This window comes from Nanorana parkeri, unplaced genomic scaffold, assembly GCF_000935625.1.
Source record: "Nanorana parkeri isolate BGI_ZX_2015 unplaced genomic scaffold, ASM93562v1 scaffold1441, whole genome shotgun sequence".
Taxonomy (NCBI): domain Eukaryota; kingdom Metazoa; phylum Chordata; class Amphibia; order Anura; family Dicroglossidae; genus Nanorana; species Nanorana parkeri.
In genome coordinates this window covers 282,440-289,019 of record NW_017307709.1, presented here as the reverse complement: position 1 = coordinate 289,019, position 6,580 = coordinate 282,440, and the positions used below count along the sequence as shown (strand labels likewise).

The 6,580-nt window shown below is 51.3% G+C and overlaps 1 protein-coding gene across 1 annotated transcript in view; it reads left to right on the top strand.

The window, feature by feature from the left end:
- The window catches only part of LOC108798276 (C-type lectin mannose-binding isoform-like), a 37,098-nt gene that overhangs the window by 11,625 nt on the left and 18,893 nt on the right, over positions 1 to 6,580 (top strand). The window lies entirely within an intron of this gene.

The following is a 6,580-nucleotide window of genomic DNA, read 5'->3' as shown; positions in this document are numbered from 1 at the left end:
TTTTTTTGCCGGGAAACCAGGTTTTTATTGGAAAAAAAAAAAAAAAAAAGTTCAAGTCTAAAACGCTCAAAAGAATCCAGAAAAAATGCTCAAAGACGCTCGGCTCATGTGTAAGATGGCCACTGTGATGTCAAGGGGGGTTTATAAATATCAGCATTCTACATAGCCAATATAAAGATCTGATAATATATACAGCGGTAGCTTGGTTCACGAACTTAAAGTGACATGAAACCCTCAGATTTTTTAACATAAAACAATACAGTAATGTGCGCCTTCCTGTAATCCATGGTTGTTTCCCTTCTCTTTGCTGCTCTTCCTTTTAAATCCTCATGTCTTCTCATGCTGGGGGAGAACTTCCCTTTGCAGCTGAGTGCCTCTTCCTGTAGTGCTGGCTCAGGTTGCGAACCTGCACACAGACACCGTGTATCCATTCCAGAGACAAGGCACTCAGCTGCAAAACAGAAGTTCTGCCCCAGCATGAGAACAGATACGGATTTAAAAGGAAGAGCAGCAAAGAGAAGGGAAACAACCATGGATTACAGTGAGGCGCACATTACAGTATTGTTTTATGTTAAATAATCTGAGAGTTTAATGTCACTTTAATTCGTTCCACGATTCTGGTTGCGGACCGAATCAAATTTCCCCATGAGGTGGGCAAGTGTGCACAGGTCTGTCTGCGACTGCGATCTCAACAAGAGAAAGCCACTGCCACGTGTCAGAGCGGGGAAGATGACCGCGGTCGTGTTCATCACCCGATTTGGAGTTCGTGAATGGAAGCAAAATTTTGCCGAACTTCCTGTTCGCGAACTGAATTGTTCGTGAACAGAAGCGTTCATGAACCGAGGTACCACTGTACCTGACAAACACTTAATTTAAGTTTTATTTTCTAGATAGACTATTATTATACAGGATTTATATGGCGCCAACAGTGTGCGCAGCGCTGTACAATATAAGGAAGACATTAGAATTACAACACAATTCAAGACAAGATGGTGAGGAGGGCCCTGCCCCTGAGGGCTTACAATCTAAAAGGGGAGGGGCCAGTGACACATGAGCAGGGAGCTGTGTGGGGATGAATTGTTTGAGAAGGTGATGGATGAGCGGTCAGGTTGAGGTGGGATCGGCTTCCCTGAAGAGGTGAGTCTTACGGGATCACCTAAAGGCAGTCAAGGTGGGAGATAGACGGGCAGGTTGGGGTAAAGAGTTCCAGAGGATGGGAGAGCCTCTGGTGAAGTCTTGGAGAGGAGCATGGGAGGAGTGAACAAGGGAGCCGGAGAGCAGGAGGTCTTGGGATGAGCGGAGCGGACGGTTAGGGTGATACTTTGAGACAAGGTCTGAGATATAGCCGGGGGCGGAGTCGTAAATGGCTTTGTAAGTTATTGTTAATATTTTGGCTTTTTGAAAGTGTGGAAAGTGTAACGCCCTTTTCCCCCGAAGGAGCCGCTGAATAGAATGGGCCCGGCCCAGCCTGTCCAGGGTTTACTGGAGTGTCGCTGCTCCCAAAACACTTACCAACCCTCCAGCGGTGACTGATAAAACTGATGTCCACTGGAAGCGCAGCACCCCGCCTTCAGATCCAGATCTTTATACCAGAATTAAAGATGTCCATAAAATGGAATACCTGACCGCGAGGCTGAATAACACCCTGAATCTTTACAATAAGGTCTGGGAGGCATGGGATGAGACGGAGCTTGCTGACTGAAGTGGGTTCCCGGTGCCGCCCTCAGCGAACCTGCCGCTCCAGGCAAACGCCTTGTTTGCCTCGCGGCAGATACGCCCCTGCCGGTAATGTCTGCTGGTTAATATAGTCTTAACCTCCTCTGGTTGAATACACCATCTCTTACTAATGACTTGTTGTCATAATGGGTTTACTATGCATTACTGAGTGCCTTACTACGTGACAGTGGCTCTGGTCTGTATTCTATTTGCTTTTATGTTTTATATCTTCTGCTACTCCTGTGTTACCCGAGTATGAACAAAAAATCCATAAAAATTGTCAATTTGGAAAAAAAAAACTGATGTCCACACAGATGATGTGATGCTGATGAACTTTTATTGCACAACGTTGGTAGAGAGGGTCGGGGGGCACGGGACACCCAGGAAGTAATAGACTCCAATAATGAGAGAACAAAGTACTTTCACCCTTCACAGACAGAGGAGCTTCAGGCAAATTGGAGTAATCAGTGCCCTGAGCTCCTGGCTGTGCAGTACTAGATGCAATAGCTACCAGTCCATTGCAGATTAGATCACCCAGCTGCTGCTGAGGATTACTTCTCAAGCCTCCCACACCTACTGAAGTCACTCTCTGTCATCTCTATCCTCAGCTTCCTGAGACTCAGACCCAGGCCTTAGTCTGAGCACATGGCTTCCCTTCATAGGCTGCAAATCTAAAAGGGTCAGACAATCCACAGCACCCACCTTCTGCCTGGGGAAGAGAGAGATTGTCACATGGTCAGCCCTGAATATTTATGTCCTCCCCCCAGCATGCACCACTGGCCACCATGAACCTCCTTGTGATTGGCTAGGGAGGCACAGATGTTCATAACACACCATTATTGGTTGTTCTGCTCTGTAGCAAGGCTACACCTGTCAGATGCAAGCCATAACGGAGTGCTTAGGAGAAGCCAAATGACCCTAAACCAGGGGTAGCCAAACTCCGCCCTCCAGCTGTGGTGAAACTACAAATCCCATGATGCATCTCTCTCCGGGAGTCATGTCTGTGGCTGTGAGAATCTTGCAATGCCTCATGGGATTTGTAGTTCCACCCCCAGCTGGAGGGCCGGAGTTTGGCTACCCCTGCCCTAGACTGTCAAAACAGGATCGGACTGACAACAATCTGACAACATCTAAATATAAACAGTCCCTCCAGGTTATGTCCGGGTGGCTACAACAATCAAATATTTGTTGAGCATTACGGACGCTCGTACCTTCTTACCTTTGTTGGATGTGTAGCGCTCACCCCCGAAGGAGCCGCTGGATATGAAATAGGTTCTCCTACCTGTTTACGCCAGCCACCGGCCCCTCTACTCAGAACTAGCAACACCGACACTCCGGAACAAACAGGCTCAAGTCTCGGGGTCTTTTGGGCTATTTATTTGCAGATTCAACAGGAGAGAGAGGGGTTGGGGTCTGTAGGATGCCCTTGGAAATGCTTCAGAGGACTGCACTTTCTCCCTTAGCAACAGCCAAAGTCAATAGAACCGTGGCCCTATGAGAGCGACCAATAATATGGAGAGTACAGCGGACAGCCAGAATAGTCCAGGACTTTGAGAGGAAGGGACTATCGACTCGGGTAGCAACAACTGGCTTTTTCTATAGCGGTCACCTGGGAATAGGGTGAGGGGTCTCTTACAGGGTCCAGACGGCAACTCTTACCAGCTCCTCCGCGACACTCCTCAATAAGCAGATTCCACCTTCAGCCCAGCTTCCATCAGGTTTCCTTGTAGCTAGAACGGAAATCTCTGGGCCCTCAGCATCTGCCACTTGCTGAGGTGCATGCCAGATATCCAGGGGTGTATTCTAGTTCCAGGCGCCCAACACCTGCCACGTGTATGGGGTCCAGCAAAGTATCAGTGTATCCTAGGCCTCCAGGCCCCTCAGCACCTGCCATTTGCTGAGGTCCAGGCCAGTCACTTGAATCACACACAGACCTCCTGAGGAGAGGACCCAGGAGGGGAAGAGACCCCTGCACAGTGTCCCCAGACCTTGTATTACCTGCCCTCAGCCATGCCTCTGAGTCAGCCTGCTCAGTGATTGGTCAGAGTCAGGTACACAGTCATAGTCTGAGGATGGATGCTCCCTCACTGTATGCCAAGGCTCCCTTTTCCTCAGCAACAGGAGGAGCAATCAATCCAGCAAACTCAGGGACTGTAACAGGTGCACTCGATCACTCACCTGTTCCTCGTTCCAGGACTCCTCCCCCACTCCCTAGTTAAGGCTGAACGTTACACTTGCCTGACGTTCGAGCAAGTGTGAAGACGCCAGGCAAGTTCCTGTATCCCAGCACCGAACCTCTTCCTCTTATTGGGCCGGACAGAGCCCTCCAAAACCACCAGCACATCCTGCTTCGACTTCCCTCCAGCCTGCAATTCGGTCTCCACTACCTCCTTCATCCCCAGCTTCAGCAAGGACTATAAGCAGCGGGTGTGAGCGGCGTCGCGTGAGCGGGTATACCAGCGTAGGCGCGAGCGGCTTAACTGAGGTGGGCGTGGCGTAAGCGGCGGACGTAAGCAGTGGGTGTGAGCGGCGTCGCGTGAGCGGGTATACCAGCGTAGGCGCGAGCGGCTTAACTGACGTGGGCGTGGCGTAAGCAAGCAGCGGGTGTGAGCGGCGTCGCGTGAGCGGGTATACCAGCGTAGGCGCGAGCGGCTTAACTGACGTGAGCGTGGCGTAAGCGGCGGACGTAAGCAGCGGGCATGAGCGGCGTGCAGTGTCGAGCGGGAAATTTGAATTTTAGCCGACGAATCGACGATGGAAAACGTTGACAACGTTTTCCATCGTCGATTTTAATCGACTTAATCGAATAATTGTTGCAGCTCTGGTATTATCAGTATCTAGACTGGTTGCAGTCCAGATATTCACTAAATTTGATAGCGACACTCTAGAGGGCGCTACAGATGTCATTATAGACCTTATCATCTCACTGCAGCCTATCCGTTTAGTTTGTCATTCGGGGAAACCAGCAATCAGATGGTGACAGCTTTTGGCCTACGTCGTTACTTTCCCAAATCTCCTCTTCTCCCCGTATATTCATCTGACATCAGACTTACTTCCATTACTGCACTCCTACAGTCAGGCCCGGATTTCCCACAAGGGGCGGCAGGGCGCAGAGGGGCGGCAGCAGTGTCCTTGTGGGGAAGTTGCCCTCTCTACATTCAGTCCTGCTTTGTACAAGCCGAGCTAAATGTAGAGTGAGGGAAGCCGATTGTTCGTTTACATGTGAACTCAGCGATGTCGCCGCGATCACATGTAAAAAGTCTGCAGCCTCCTCCCCTCCCCCCTGCACTTACCTCTCTCCTCTGGTTACGTCCTCCGGGCTCCGGCGCCGAGTCTCCCCTCACTGCAGTGAGCAGAGCGGCCGGGATTAAAAGTGACCCTGCCGCTCCGTGTAGACAGTGAGAGGTGAGAGCTGTGCTGTGCTGTGCTCTGCTGTGCCGTGCCGTGCTGTGCTGTGCTCTGCTGTGCCGTGCTGTGCTGTGCTGTGCCGTGCCGTGCTGCGCTCTTCCTCTCTCACCTGCCACGGGAGTTCCAGCACAGCGCTGCTCTAGAACTCCTGTATTGGAGGTGACAGGGTCAATAAAGAGAACCTGTCATCACCTCCAATTGCTATCACATAGGTCATTGTTTTCTCCTGTGTGATAGCAATAAAGTTAGGTGGGAAAAAAAATGTAAATCAATTATTATGACCCCCCAGTGTTAGGGCAGAACGGGGGAGGGGCAAGACTGGTACAAGACAACAGAAGGGCAACAGCGATGTGTCAGATTCCTCGCATCGCCTTTCACCATCTCGTGGAGTCACCAGGCGGCCCAACCGAGTACTGATGGGGGGGGTCATAATAATCTGGCCACTCGGTGTATATAATAATCCGGCCACTCAGTGTATATAAGAAGTGATGGTGAGCGATGACTGGGCAGTCTAGAATGGCTGCGACAGGGTACAGCATGGACAAACCGCATGGCTGGAAATTCTTCTTTTATTTATCATACAATTCATTGTTATTTTGTATTCTTTATGTACTTTATGTCTTTATTTATATATTTCTTTGTAGTCGGTGATCTCACTTCACAACTAGAAACACACAAGAAGGAAACAAGTGCGTTAGGTGAGTAAACATTGGAGTTCAGTCATAACCTCAGTCCATATGTCCCCCGTAGATCTCGGGCGGTGTTCATTGCAGAGGATTGCGCGTGTGAATGAACATAGACGGTCAGCTGAATGGGTGACGTGAGGAAGGGATCCGTGTCGTGTTGTGTGCAGGGCCATCTTTAATATTGATTGGACCCTGGGCAAACATTTTCTTGGGCCCCCTGCCACACCCTGCCCTCGCCATGCAATATTGCCTGCTATATGCCGACAGCACAGAGCGCACTGCAGCTCGGAAAGATCGCGACAATATTGTCAGGATCCAGCCCCGCTACCTGATTGACAGCTGGCTCTGCCTCTGTAGATCCGGAGCCTGCTGTGCCAGCACCCTCCCCGATGCTGAAGAGGCGGCCGGTGCAGATGCAGCGTTAGCCAGAGTTTATGGGGTACAGGGCCCCACAGCAATGACTGGGCCTGGGGCAGCTGCCCCCTTTTGCCCCGCCTTAAAGACAGCCCTGGTTGTGTGTTTGCAGATTGGGTCCCTAGCAGTGGCGACACAAGGGGCTGCAGGGGGTGCGGCCCGCCGGGGGACCGAACGCCCGACAGCATCAGGAGAGAGGAGGGGACCCGGCGGCTTACCTTATCCCGCCGGGTGACTGTCCCCCCCTCTCTCTGCCGGCGTCCATCGCCAAGATGGCCGCCGGCAGGTATCAGAATACTGCCGCGCGATGACGTCTCGGCGGGGTGACACTCGGTTACCGCTCCGGGTGTCACCCA